Source organism: Bos javanicus, chromosome 21 (genome assembly GCF_032452875.1).
Source record: "Bos javanicus breed banteng chromosome 21, ARS-OSU_banteng_1.0, whole genome shotgun sequence".
In the NCBI taxonomy this organism is placed as follows: Eukaryota; Metazoa; Chordata; class Mammalia; order Artiodactyla; family Bovidae; genus Bos; species Bos javanicus.
This window is the reverse complement of record NC_083888.1, coordinates 6,694,010-6,708,233: the sequence shown is the minus strand read 5'-3', so window position 1 is coordinate 6,708,233 and position 14,224 is coordinate 6,694,010. Positions and strand designations below refer to the sequence as shown.

The following is a 14,224-nucleotide window of genomic DNA, read 5'->3' as shown; positions in this document are numbered from 1 at the left end:
GAGGGGCCAACAAGAGAAAATGTTTTAGTGGGACCCACACCGCGCCTGCTGCCGTCAGGAACATTTCATTTTGAAGCCAATGTAATTTATGAGCTGCAAATGGATTTAGCATTTAAAAGAAAAAGACTTGGAAAAGGTACAAAGTGCACCTCACACCCTTGCACTGAGGCGTGTTTGCGGCTCTATTAATCATCCCAGACAAAAGAGATTTTAATCTAGGGCTAGGCAGTCCAGGGAGGCCTAGCCGTGCTCCCGAACCCCAGGGCTGGCTGGGAGCAGCAGGCGCTGGCTGCGGGCCTGGCCTTCGAGCGGCTCCAGCCTCGGGTGCTCCGCACTTGTGCTGAGCCCTGGTCTGAGTCACGCAGTAGATGAAATTACAGAGGTTCTTGCACATGATGAATCAGAAAGCAGGATCAAGGCAAATATTTGGACAAGCCTTGCCCCGCGTGGAGCAGGAGGGAGTGGAGCAGCCCGCCAGCTGCCTGCCCAGAGATGGTTTCTGACAGAGTGCTGCCAGGGGGCAGGCCACTGCTTACGGGGAATTAGTTCTGATCCATGCAGGCACCCTGCAGTTGGAGCGCTTGGCCAGGCCAGTGCTGAGAGAGAGGCCTGGGAGCATCCTAGGACCCTGAGCCGTGATTCAGTCTCACCCTCCAGGGAGGGGGCCGTGTGGGACAGCGTGCAAGGGTGCGGGGCTGTGCGGGGAGACGGTTCACTTTGAGTCAGCCCATCCGCCTTCTTTTCTGGGAGTCATCACGGCAGCAGGCCGCGTTTCCTGCAACAGTGAGCTGAGGAGACCACGCGGCCCTTCCACTGCCCCTGCCTGGGCCGCAGCAGGGAGGCAGGCAGACGCAGTGACCGCAAAATGGGGAAGGAAGCGAAACCGTGCGCCCTGTGCCAAGGCTTTACTGCTGTGAGGACTTTCAGGAGAGGCTAATTGCCACCCTTTGCAGCTTCAAAGCCAGGCGTTTTCAAGGCTATTCAGAACAACAGCAGCAACAGCTCACCAGTAATAACAAAGCTACCGTAGGTTTGTCTGGAATCTTTATTAATTTTTCAAAATTAACTTTTGAAAGAGCTCAGCCTTCTTGGGGTTATTGTAAGCTACCTTCTCTCCTTTGCAGGGAAGCTCCCAGGAAATAAACGAGTCTGCCCTGGAGACAGCAGATAAACCCCTAGGAGCTAAGGGTTGCTGTTGATGAATGGCAGGGATAGCACATGTATTCTGTGAGCTGACTGCATGCTGGGCAAGCCTGCAATGTCCGGGCAAGCCTCATGAGAACCCTTACAAGGTGGGTGCCATTTCGCAGATGAAGAAATAGGCTTGGGGAGGTTATATTACTGACCCAGACCGTACAGCTAGAGACTGCACAGGCTGAATTCAAACCCAAGCAGTCAGACACCCAGATTATACTCTGCTTCCCAGCAGTTCTCCTGATTACAGACCCATCTGCAAAATGACCACTGGCACAGGGTCAAGTGAAGCCTACCGTTCTAATCTTCTTCCAAGTGGTCAGACCTTGAAGAGACCAGACATGATGGCTGCCTTTGGGATCCTGGCTGCTCTTGGAGCTTGAAGAAGGCTGAGGGGAGCTGGCTTCCTCAGAGGCCAGATGGTCCTCAATGGGTCAACCAACGTGGTCTAGCCCACGTGGGCCAGTGTTGTTGGAGACAAAACTCAGCAAAAATCCTCCTACCCAGACACCCTCTGAGACAGCAAGGCTGATGAGCTTGCTTTTGGGGAGGTCTGCATTCTGAGGTCAGGGAGCCCCAGCTGTGGCTTCACTAGCTGTCACGCTGTTCCCCTTCCTGTTGCTCCATAGAGCCTCGAAACCTGTGACCTAACAAAAGCTATTTTATTATGCACATAGATTCTGAGAGCTGAGAATTCAGATAGAATGTAGTTACAAGTATGAAGGACCTACTTGCTTCGTGATGTGTGGGGTCTTTCTTGTCTGGGAACACTCAAAAACGTGGGTAAATTCAGGGGTGGGGAAGCTATAGCTGGTGGCTGGAATCATCTGGAGGTATCTTCTCTCTGTGTCTGATGGGTGATGCTGGCTGTCAGCTGGAACCTCAGCAGGGCCGTCACCAGAATACACACACGTGGCCTCCTTATGCAGCCTGGGCTTCCTAACAGCGTGGAGGCCTTGGGCATGGGGCCTGCCTTCTTACATGACAACTGTATTTGTTTGCTGTAACAAAGTACTACGACCTCAGTGGCTTGCTTAGAACAACAGAAATGGGTTATCTCACAGTCTGGAGGCTGGAAGTCCAAATTCATGGTGTTGGCAGGGTAGGTTCTCTCTGAGGACCCGGAGTGAATGATCTGTCCCATGCCCTTCTCTTTGGCTTGTAGAGGGCCGTCTGCTGTATCTTTACACGTCTTCTCTGTGTGTGTGTGTTTAAATTTCCCCTTTTTATAAGAATACTGGTCTTATTGGATTAGGAGCCACTCTACTGACTTCATTTTAACTTGACTACCTCTACAAAGACCCTATTTCTAAAGAAGGTCATGTTCTGAGGTACTGAGGGTGGGTGCTCCAACAAATGAATTTGGGGTGGGAGAGCACAAATCAGCCTATAACAACAACTCAGGGCTCAAAGGCAAGTGTTCCAGGAGAATCAGGCAGAAACCACACAGCCTCTTCTGAGTAGCCTTGGAAGTTGAGCTTCATTCTATTGGTCACAAGCTCGTCATTAGGGTCAACCCAGATTCAAGGGGAGGGGGCAGAGACCCCACCTCTTAGCTGGAGGAAGGTAAAGGAACTTGTGGGGCTTTTTTTTTTTCCTCTGAAGTGAAATGAAGTCAAAGTCACTCAGTCATGTCCAACTCTTTGCGACCCCATGGACTATACAGTCCTTGGACTTCTCCAGGCCAGAATACTGGAGTGGATAGAAGGGAAGCCTTTCCTTTCTCCAGGAGATCTTCCCAACCCAGGGATCAAACCCAGGTCTCCCGTATTGCAGGCGGATTCTTTACCAGCTGAGCCAGGTACATGTTACCTCTCTTCCTCTTTTACATGCAGAGAAAGTAAATCCTGGCGTGCTGAGGTCGCCTGCTCAGGGTTGGAGAGTCAGTGCGCTGGGAAGCCAGGGTCGGATCTCCGTGTGGCCCATTTTAGAACTTCCCAGTGTCCCTGCACACGTCAACACAATCTAAGTGCCAAGTGCTGTGTCTATAAAATGGTCACAATCATACCCAATTCACAGAGTCATTGTAAGGACTCAGTGATGTGAGTTATGTAAAATGCCTGGCCCATCACAAGAGCTCAATTAATGGCAGTTTTTTTCCTCCTTCTTGTCCTTTTTCTCATAAGACATAATTGACATATAACATTATGTTAGTTTCAGGTGTATACCATGATCACTTGGTAAGCATATTGCAAAATGATCCCCACAATAAGTCTAGTTAACATCCATTACCTCACAGAGTTAAATTTTTTTCTCTTGGAGATGAGAACTTTGAAGATATTCTAATCATTATCATTAATCTTAGCAGTGAAAACAAGATGTCAAGAGATTTTTTGGGGTTACGAGTAATGGGAAAATATCAGATTGAAAATTAAAATCTCTGGATCTTAATTTCAGCTGTGGATGTTTACAACTACTAACCTTTATTGCAACCTTATGATGTATCCAGCCAGGAGCTGAGCATTACCCCATTTGATTGCATTTAAATTTCACTCTGAGTGAGGTGCAGAGTTCAGATTTGAACCCAGGAGCCAGTACACTGAATCTCTGTGCTACCCAACCTCTGACCAACAATCTATAAGATTTTTTTCCAGCTATAAACATGTAGCCTGTAGTAATGTCCTGACCCACATAATAATGTAATGACTCATGTTCTCATGTAGGCAAAGATGACTTCATTTATTTTTCTATACCTAAAACTTTCATATCTTTAGGTTTCCTATTTCTCCCTGATGACAGAAATTATAACCTAGTCATTTTCATGAAAACCCAGTAGAATCCAGTGATTTCTCAATTTAGATTAAAGCTCATTGCAACTTAGGGTTTTCTATGTGGGATAATGTCTTAGTTCTGCAGGGAATTTATGGATGATCATGCCCAGAATATGCTTGGTTCATGATAGAGGAAGAGACGAAACTAAGTCTTCCTAAATTCCGTTTCATTTCCTCTGCCTGAGCACACAGGAGGACCGCATTTCCCAATCTCCCTTGTAGTTAGGTTGGGTACATGTGATTAGTTTTGGTCAAGGGGCTGTATGAGGAGATAATGCATGTTGTTTATTTGCTAAGGTGATGTAAAGCCCTCTGTGTGACTTTCCAATCCTTTTCTCCTGCTGGAGCCACCCTAGCGGCCATAACTAAGCATGCTGGATTTCTGAGTCATCACTTGGAAGGGAGCTACCTAGGAGGAGGAGCCATGAATCAGAGCTAAATGAAGGAGAAACAAACTTTCATGTACCAAGATCCTCTGTTTTGGGGTATGTTTGTGACTGCAGCATAGCTACCCTATTCTAACCATAACAAGAGTCATCCTGGGCCCCTCTGAGATATACACTGTTCAGTGTGGACTATCAACATTGATTTCCACTGGTATCTGTTGAAGTGGATTTTGAATCTCCAAAGCCAAGAATTTGGTTCCTTGGTATTTGAATTGTTGCATTTTCTCTTTCTCAGGGAAAGGAGACTTCTGGAAGAAGCAGGGCAGTAAGAATATGCTGGGGAGTGGAAGCAGGATCCTTAATTTTTGTCTCTGAGCACAATAGTGCTGTAATAACGAGGAGCGCTGCACCATGCTACTCACCACTCACACTAACCCGTCACGCAGACATTACCCATCTTTGACAGGTGAGAAAAGGGGCTGAGGAAGTTCAAGTGCCTAGCCTAAGATCAAGTGGCAGTGCCTTGGACCTGGGGAAGGTGGTCTTTCTTCAGGGCATGTGTCAGCAGAGCTAGAAAAAAAGGTCTCTACAAGGATAAAGCGAAGGCAGACATACAGAGCCCATGCAAGCCAGGGAGAGCACCAAGCCTGTGGCTGTGCCCAGCGAAACCTCGAGGATCCTCAAAACCAGTGTGTTTACGGGTGTCCACTGCTACGGGGTTCAAAGAGAGAGGAGGGCAAGCTTCATGAGCGTGGACCCTCTGTTCTGGGCAATGCTGTGTCCTTGGGTCCTAGAGCAGCATCTGGCCCACTGCAGACACTGAAATAATATTTGTCCAATGAGTTAATAGAAGAAGAGAAAGAAATAGGACCTGCTCTCAGGTCCCTCGTCATTTGGCTGAGAAAACCAATTTCACTAGGAAAATAGGAGCGCGCTAAACCAGGCCAAAGAAACTCTTAGCAAGTATGAATGCAATGAAGAAAAATAGCCAATATGTGGGTAAGGCCACCTGGATATTGCAAATGTCATGTCTCTGCGTCACACAACTGAAGTGTCTCCAGGGCTGTCTCTGTATGACTTCCAGCAACTGTGATGATCGACATTAGAACCAAGAGGCTGAGTTTATGGGGGAAAGTTTGTTTCTAAGCAAATTGGGATAGAGTGAGTCTAAAGGGTATCCACAGAGGATGGGTGCCTCAGAAAGGAATAAAGGATCGGGCATTTCTGAAGCCTCACCAGGGCAGAGCAAGCAGGGTCAGACCCTGAACGGGGAGGGGTGGAGCATGTCATAGAGGAAGATGCTTCCAAGAAGAGCACTGTCTTCTGAGGCTTTTGTCAGACGAAATACTGTGCACAGTGTGATGTCCCTTCACTAAAGACCACTGATGCCCAGGGAGACCCCAGCGGGTCGGGACAGGCTGGCCTTCAGGAGGTGACAGCGGACAGTACAGGACTTCCAGTGCCTGGTTGGAGGGGAGCTGAAATAGAGCCAAACACGTGATCAGCCCTCTCCACGACATTGGTGTGAGGGTTAATAATGTACGTAGTACCTAGGACAGCCGTCCCCAACATGTTTGGCACCAGGGACCAGTTTTGTGGAAGATAATTTTTCCCAGGATGGGGGTGGGGGTGTTTTCAGGATGATTCTCATAAGGAGGACGCAGCCTTAATCCCTCAATGCCCAGTTCACAGTAGGGCCTGTGCTCCTCTGAGGATCTAATGCTGCTGCTGATCCCCAGATAGTCGGTGGAGTTCAGGCAGGAATGCGAGTGATGGGGGGCAGCTGTAAATACAGAGGAAGCTTTGCAGGCTCACCTGCCGCTCACCTCCTGCCCTGGGCCTTGTTCCTAACAGGCCACAGAACAGTACCAGTCTGCAGCCTGGGGGCTGGGGACCCCTGACCCGGGACATTTACCACCTGGGCCAGGGTGAGGGAAAGTGGGGGATTTAAAGAGTGGGGTCCTGTAGGAACAGGAACTAAATATTTGTTCATTCCATATAGTGTCTAACCAGAGAAAACATAGCATCAGTTCAGTTCAGTTCACTCGCTCAGTCGTGATGGACTCTTTGTGATCCCATGGACTGCAGGACACCAGGCCTCCCTGTCCATCACCAATTCCTGGAGCTTGCTCAAGCTCACGTTCACTGAGTCAGTAATGCCATCCAACCATCTCATCCTCTGTCGTTCCCTTCTCCTCCTGCCTTCAATCTTTCCCAGCATCAGGGTCTTTTCCAATGTGTCAGCTCTTCACATCAGGTGGCCAAAATATTGGAGCTTCAGTTTCAGCATCAGTCCTTCTAATGAATAATCAGGTTTGATTTCTTTTAGAATTGACTGATCTCCTTGCAGTCGAAGGGACTCTCAAGAGTCTTCTCCAACACCACAGTTCAAAAGCATTAACTCTTCAGCGCTCAGCTTTCTTTATGGCCCAACTCTTACATCCATACATGCTGCTGCTGCTGAGTCACTTCAGTCATGTCCGACTCTACGTGACCCCATAGACAGCAGCCCACCAGGCTCCTCTGTCCCTGGAATTTTCCAGGCAAGAATAACTGGAGTGAGTTGCCATTTCCTTCTCCAAGGCATGCATTCATGCTAAGTCGCTTCAGTCATGTCTGACTGTGAGACCCTATGGACACAGCCCACCAGGCTCCTCTGTCCACAGGATTCTCTAGGGAAGAATACTGGAGTGGGTTGCCATTTCCTTCTCCAATCCATACATGACTACTGGAAAATATGCCGATGACACCACCCGAATGGCAGAAAGCAAAGAGGAACTTAAGAGCATCTTGATGAAAGTGAAAGAGGCGAGTGAAAAAGCTGACTTAAAACTCAACATTCAAAAAACTAAGGTCATGGTATCTGGTCCCATCACTTCATGGCAAATAGATGGGGAAACAATGGAAACAGTGACAGACTTTATTTTCCTGGGCTCCAAAATCACTGCAGATGGTAACTGCAGCCATGAAATTAAAAGACACTTGTTCCTTGGAAGAAAGACTATGACCAATCTAGACAGCATATTAAAAAACAGAGACATTATTTTGCCTAAAAAGGTCCATATGTTTGACTAAATGGACCTTTTTTGGCAGCACTTGCTCCTTGGAAGAAAAACCATGACCAACAGAGACAGCATATTAAAAAACAGAGACATTACTTTGCTGAAATGTCTCGGTTTTTAATAAGCTGTCTAGGTTGGTCATAACTTTTCTTCCAAGGAGCAAGGGTCTTTTAATTTCATGGCTGCAGTCACCATCTGCAGTGATTTTGGAGCCCAGGAAAATAAAGTCTGTCACTGTTTCCACTGTCAGCCCATTTATTAGCCATGAAGTGATGGGACTGGATACCATGATCTTAGTTTTTTGAATGTTGAGTTTTAAGCCAACTTTTTCACTCTCCACTTTCACTTTCATCAAGAGGCTTTTTAGTTCCTCTTTGCTTTCTGCCATAAGGGTGGTGTCATCTGCATATCTGAGGCTATTGATATTTCTCCTGGCAATCTTGATTCCAGCTTGTGTTTCATACATTTCACATGATGTACTCTGTATATAGGTTAAATAAGCAAGGTGACAATAAACAGCCTTGATGTACTCCTTTCCCAATTTGGAACCAGTCCCTTGTTCCATATCCAGTTCTAACTGTTGCTTCTTGACCTGCATATAGATTTCTCAGAAGGCAGGTAAGGTGGTCTTGTATTCCCATCTCTTTCAGAATTTTCCACAGTTTATTGTGATCCACACAGTCAACGGCTTTGGCATAGTCAATAAAGCAGAAGTAGATGGTTTTCTGGAACTCGCTTGCTTTTACTATGATCCAACAGATGTTGGCAATTTGGTCTCTGGTTTCTCTGCCTTTTCTAAATCCAGCTTGAACATCTGGAAGTTCTCAGTTCATGTAATGTTGAAGCCTCACCTCGAGAATTTTGAGCATTACTTTGTTAGCATGTGAGGTAGGAGTAACAGGCAAGTTTGGCCTTGGAGTACAAAATAAAGCAGGACAAAGACTAACAGAGTTTTGCCAAGAGAACACACTGGTCATAGCAAACACCCTCTTCCAACAACACAAGAGATGGCTCTACACATGGACGTCTCCAGATGGTCAACACTGAAATCAGATTGATTATATTCTTTGCAGCTGAAGGTGGAGAAGTTCTATACAGTCAGCAAAAACAAGACTGGTAGCTGACTGTGCCTCAGATCATGAACTCCTTATTGCAAAATTCAGACAAATTGAAGGAAGTAGGGAAAACCACCAGACTATTCAGGTATGACCTAAATCAAATCCCTTACGATTATACAGTGGCAGTAACAAATAGATTCAACGAATTATATCTGATAGACAGAGTGCCTGAGGAACTATGGACAGAGGTTTGTGACACTGTACAAGAGGTAGTGATCAAGACCACCCCCAAGAAAAAGAAATGCAAAAAGCCAAAATGGTTGTCTGAGGAGGCCCTACAAATAGCTGTGAAAAGAAGAGAAGTGAAAGGCAAAGAAGAAAAGGAAAGATATACCCATTTGAATGCAGAGTTCCAAAGAACAGCAAGGAGAAATAAGAAAGCCTTCCTCAGTGATCAAAGCAAAGAAATGGAGGAAAACAATAGAATGGGAAAGACTAGAGATCTCTTCAAGAAAATTAGAGACACCAAGGGAACATTTCATGCAAAGATGGTTACAATAAAGGACAGAAATGGTATGGACCTAACAGAAGCAGAAAATATAAAGAGGTGGCAAGAATACACAGAACTGTTCAAAAAAGATCTTAATGACCCAGATAATCATGATGGTGTGATCATTCACCTAGAGCCAGACATCCTGGAATGGGAAGTCAAGTGGGCCTTAGGAAGTGTCACTATGAACAAAGCTAGTGGAGGTGATGGAATTCCAGCTGAGCTATTTCAAGTCCTAAAAAATGATACTGTGAAAGTGCTGCACTCAATATGCCAGCAAATTTGAAAAGCTCAGCAGGGGCCACAGGACTGGAAAAGGTCAGTTTTTATTCCAATCCCAAAGAAAGGCAATGCCAAAGAATGCTCAAACTACCTCACAATTGCACTCATCTCACACGCTAGCAAACTCAGCATAGGTACTGTTGTTCTTTCAGACAATACCCATGTCAGACATTGCTAATGGATTGCCAGACTTTCTTACGCAGGCCAGACTCACACTCAGAACCTTCTCAACATTGCAGCCCAGGTAGCCACTACCAATGGAATGTTGATTTAGGAGATTAAATCAGATTGCCTTCCTTGTCCTGACCCAGAGGCCACAGACAGGCAGGCAGCTGATGAGTTGAATGGAGACTGGAAATATTGTAAGATGTTATGGGAAAACCTAAACTGACTCTTTGGCCAAACTAATACAGTGGGTTGTTTTTTAATTCCCTCACATAAGATTTGAATTAGCTGATGACATTTTTAATTGGGGAATTTCACATCAATATCCAGATTTCTGGCTTCTCTTAAAAAACTAGAGTGTCTGGCAACACTGCTCTCCTGCATGGTAACAACTGCCCATAGCTAAGGAGTGGCTCTCCCCTGACACTCCATGAAAGGCTGGGTGCTGTGTGGTTTGCAGGTCCTTCCTGGCCCCTGTTGGCCTTTAGGATCGCCCCCATCCCTGCCTCTCAGCCTAACCGGCTGAACACAGGCAAGAGAGTGGCTCTGAAGACGGCCCACGTTCGAGTCCCACTTCTGCCAGTTAGGCATCGCATGACTTTGGACAAGTGCTTATCTTTATTGGGCCTTTGCTTTCTCATCTGTATAATGGGGGTTTACAACAGTACACTTAACCTCATGAGGTGCTTGTGAAGATCAAATGAATTAGAACAGTGCCTAACACACAGGAATCACTGAAATAAGCTTAACTATCATTGTTAAGCCTTTGAAGTTTCCGTAAACACTGGAGAGCCTGTCTCTAAGTCCCGAGGAAATGAGCTACAGAAGGGCCAGATGGTGTCCCCCGACACGGGAGCACGCAGGGTCATTACTGGGGGCAGATCTCTGACCCCACTCCAGAGCTTGGAAGCAGCTTTCTGGATCTACAGTGCTCAGGACACTCATGGTCTGGGGCACATATTTGAGCTCAGGAAAAGGAAAGAAACCGCTTGTTATTTGACCTCACTGTTTCAAGGGTGGGCCTGGAGGGTGCTCCTGTCTGGGAAGAATTACAAGATGAAGCTAATTAGAGTAGAAATGTTGGCTGGAATGCACACTCAGAGCCAGCGAGAGGGGGCCCTGGCTGTTCTAATGACATACTTTAATGGGGTGGAGATTCAAAAATACAGACAAATAAACAAAAGCAAAAATAAACACGCAAACAAAAGCAGCACTAAGGCAAGCCTGAGAGGCAGATGTCAGCCACCCCTTACTTTTTAATCTGGGAGGTGCTTTCAACCCCAACACCCAGTCTGCCCACCCTCCCTTCTGTCCCACACCCCCCGGCCTGGGAACATCCTGCTGCAGCTCTTGGGGAAGCAGAGCATCCACATGGCCTCTATGGACACAGGAGCACGTGGTGAAGACATGCCGAGGGGCAGGGGGACCTGCATGGTGCACGGTTGGGTGAGTACCAGCTGGGGGCCCATACAGGGTGTGCAGGGAAATGGGTGTTTTGGTTGAGGAAGTTCATCGCCCCTCCCTGGGGACACTGAGCCCAGATGCTTTTGAACTGCATCCCTTGTTTTCTTCTCTCTTTGAGAGATAAAAAGGCCATTGGTTCTGCTTGAAATTCATCCAAATGGCTGCCTGAATGCCCGTCGGGCCTCTCGTTTCTCCAGCTTTGCCAGCCTTTGCTTTGGGTGTGTTGCCGGTGAGAGAGGGTAGATTTAGATGCACCTGCACTGGAGGAGGCGGGAGACTCTTCACAGGGAAGGACACAGAGGATGGGGAGTCCTCAGAATAACCCAGGAACTCACAGCTGGTGGAGGTGAGAGAAATGGAGAGAGAACAGGCATGAAGCCTACGGCTCCTCCAAAGCTCAGCCCCTGGAGGCGCCCAGCCACCCTCTGCCACGTGCCCTGTGGGCCAGTGCCCCAGCCTGGCCATGCACGCAGCCCACGTCCCCTAACCCCGACCACAGGAATGAACTGCTCTGAGGGTCCTATCGACCCCACCTTCCTCCTCTTTGCTCCTTCTGTGTGTAATTCATGGCAGGGGAGACATGCCCTGTCCAAATATTTTTCCTGGAGCAGATTAAAGTGAGGTGGGGGGATGGGGGAGGGGTGGGCGTTTGCAAGTGGGCTGACCAGTCTGGGAAGCAAGCGGCTTGCCAGTGCAGCGGGCACTGCTGCGGTAGTGCTCGCAGCCTGAGTGTGTGGCACTCTGCCCAAGGGGGAAACCTGAACCAGCTTTCTCTGTGGAGCCCCTGCTCCTGCGGGCGGCCCCACCCAGCTCCGAGCCAGACAGCAGGGAAGCCAAGAGACATACGCTAACCTTGACCCACCTCAGCAAAAGGATGCAATCCCTTGGACCAGAGTTTTTGTAGCGGGTGTAAAATTTATGACTCATGTGCAGGAAATAACTTTCCTTACTTTCTACAGTAGAACTCAGTTTATTGAAAAGCTCCATTTCTGCTCAGTGATGGGAAAACGATGAACCTCATGCCTTCAGGAGAGCATGGTCATAGTTTGTTAATACAATTCAGTCCAGTGAACTCAGGCTCTTTGGAGAGATGCTCAGCGTTTCCCAGTGGCACATGGAGTGTGGGGATGCTCATGTACAATCTTGTCAAAGGGGGCTGGGCCCTCTGGTTGACTTGGTACCCTCCTTTGGGTGGTGGGAAGCGTGGAAGCTCCCTCACTCCTGTGATGCCTGCTGAGGATTCCTGTGGTTCACTCCAGGAACAGGGAGGGGTGCAGAGACCACACACCCAAGCCTCAGCTCTCTTCCTCTCCCTCTCTTTCCAGGCTCTTCCTCCAGCCCAAGAAAATGGGACACACTGCATTTCGGCACAGCAGAAAAATTGCCCATATGTTACATCCTGCTTCTTCTGCATTTCACAGCTTAAAAGCAGAACTCTTCATTAATTTGAGGCTCCTAGAGGAGTCACATTCACAGTGGTGGAAAGTAGGATGGTGGATGCCAGAAGGGAGAGAGAATGATGCAGAGCTGCTTCGTTGCTTCAGAGTTTCAGTTTGGAAAGATGATGAAGTTCTGGAGCTGGAAGGTGGGGATAGCTGCCCAACAATGTGGGTGTACTTACTGCTACTGACCTGAAAACAGCTAGGATGGTAAAAATGGGTGAGATGGGATATATTTTACCACAAGAAAAACTCCATGTTTAGTATGGAGATTCCTTAAAAAGTAGGAATAAATCTACCATATGACCCAGCCGCCCCACTATTAGGCGTATACCATGAGGGAACTATAATTGAAATAGACAAATGTACCGCAATGTCCCCCAGTTCACTGCAGCACTATTTATAATAGCCAGGACATGGAAGCAACCGAGATGTCCATCCACAGATGAATGGATGAAGCAGCTGTGGCACATACATACAATGGAATATTACTCAGTCATAAAAAGGAACACATTTGAGTCAGGTCTAATGAGGTGGATAAACCTAGAGCCTATTATACAGAGTAAAGTAAGTCAGAAAGAGAAAAACAAATATCACATATATATGGAATCTAGAAAGATGGTACAGATGAATCTATTTGCAGGGCAGCAATGGAAACACAGAGAAGACAGACTTGTGAACACAGGGAGTGGGACAAATGGAGGGGATAGCATGGATATATACTATATATGTTAATATATTAGCATATATATATTATATGTATGTTAACATATATATTAGCATATATTATATATTAACATATATATTAATATACATGTTATTATATATGTAATTATATATAATAATATTATATATTATATATTACATATAATAACATATGTAAAATAGATAGCCAGCGGGAATTTGCTGTATGACTCAGGAGGTCAAACCAGTGCTGTGACAACCTAGAGGGATGGGGTGGGAGGTGGGAGGCAGGGTCAAGAGGCAGGGGACATATGTATACCTATGGATGATTCCTGTTGATGTGTGGCAGAAACCAACACAATAATGTAAAGCAATTATCCTTCAGTTAAAAATAAGTAAAAAATTTAAAACTCCATGTTTAGTCTTTCTGGATTTAATTCTTCATATATAACAAGATGCTTTGGGAATTTAGAACAGTTTTTTTTTGTGTGTTTTTTTCTCTCAAGTACCTACCTCTGATCGCTGAAAGACTAAGTAAGAAAGGGGCTTCAAGAATCCATCCAAGATGTCAAAAAGGCATAGTTTCTTTCTCTTTTTAATCCAACTATGAATAATCTTAATCCTCCCCTTGCTATACCAGGATGCATTGTTAAGGAAGTATAAAAAGTTTTTAAATTCATTAATTAATTCTACGCATTATCTCCATTTTCATTAACTATGTGTTAGATATACTGGTCCCCTTCATGGATCACAGGCTTGTCCTGGCAAAGGGGCTTGCATAACTTAATGAAGCTATGAGCCATGCTGTGCGGGCCCATCCATGACAGATGGGGTCAACCCGAAAAGATCTTCAGTTGTGGATGTGTCTGGTGGTGAAAGTAAAGTCTGATGCTGTAAAGAACAATATTGCATTTGCATAGGAACCTGGAATGTTAGGTCCATGAATCAAGGTAAATTGGATGTGGTCAAGCAGGAGATGTCAACGTTGACATCTTAGTCCAACATCAGTAGACTAAAATGGATGGGAATGGGCTAATTTAATTCAGGTGACCGTTATATATACTACTGTGGGCAAGAATCCCTTAGAAGAAACAGAGTAGCCTTCATAATCAATGAGAGAGTCCCAAGTGCAGTACTTGGGTGCATTCTGTACAAAAACGACAGAATGA

The 14,224-nt window shown here is 46.3% G+C and overlaps 1 long non-coding RNA gene across 2 annotated transcripts; it reads left to right on the top strand.

Moving 5' to 3' along the window:
* Positions 1-259: 259 nt before the first annotated feature.
* On the top strand, positions 260-13,159 carry LOC133234094 (uncharacterized). 2 transcript variants are annotated; one of them, XR_009732007.1, is made up of 4 exons: positions 260-1,973; positions 4,647-4,817; positions 11,130-11,278; positions 12,258-13,159. It is a non-coding gene; the product is annotated as an uncharacterized LOC133234094 (long non-coding RNA). The 2 variants fall into 2 exon arrangements; XR_009732006.1 differs by lacking the exon at positions 260-1,973 and adding an exon at positions 3,990-4,450.
* Positions 13,160-14,224: the final 1,065 nt, after the last annotated feature.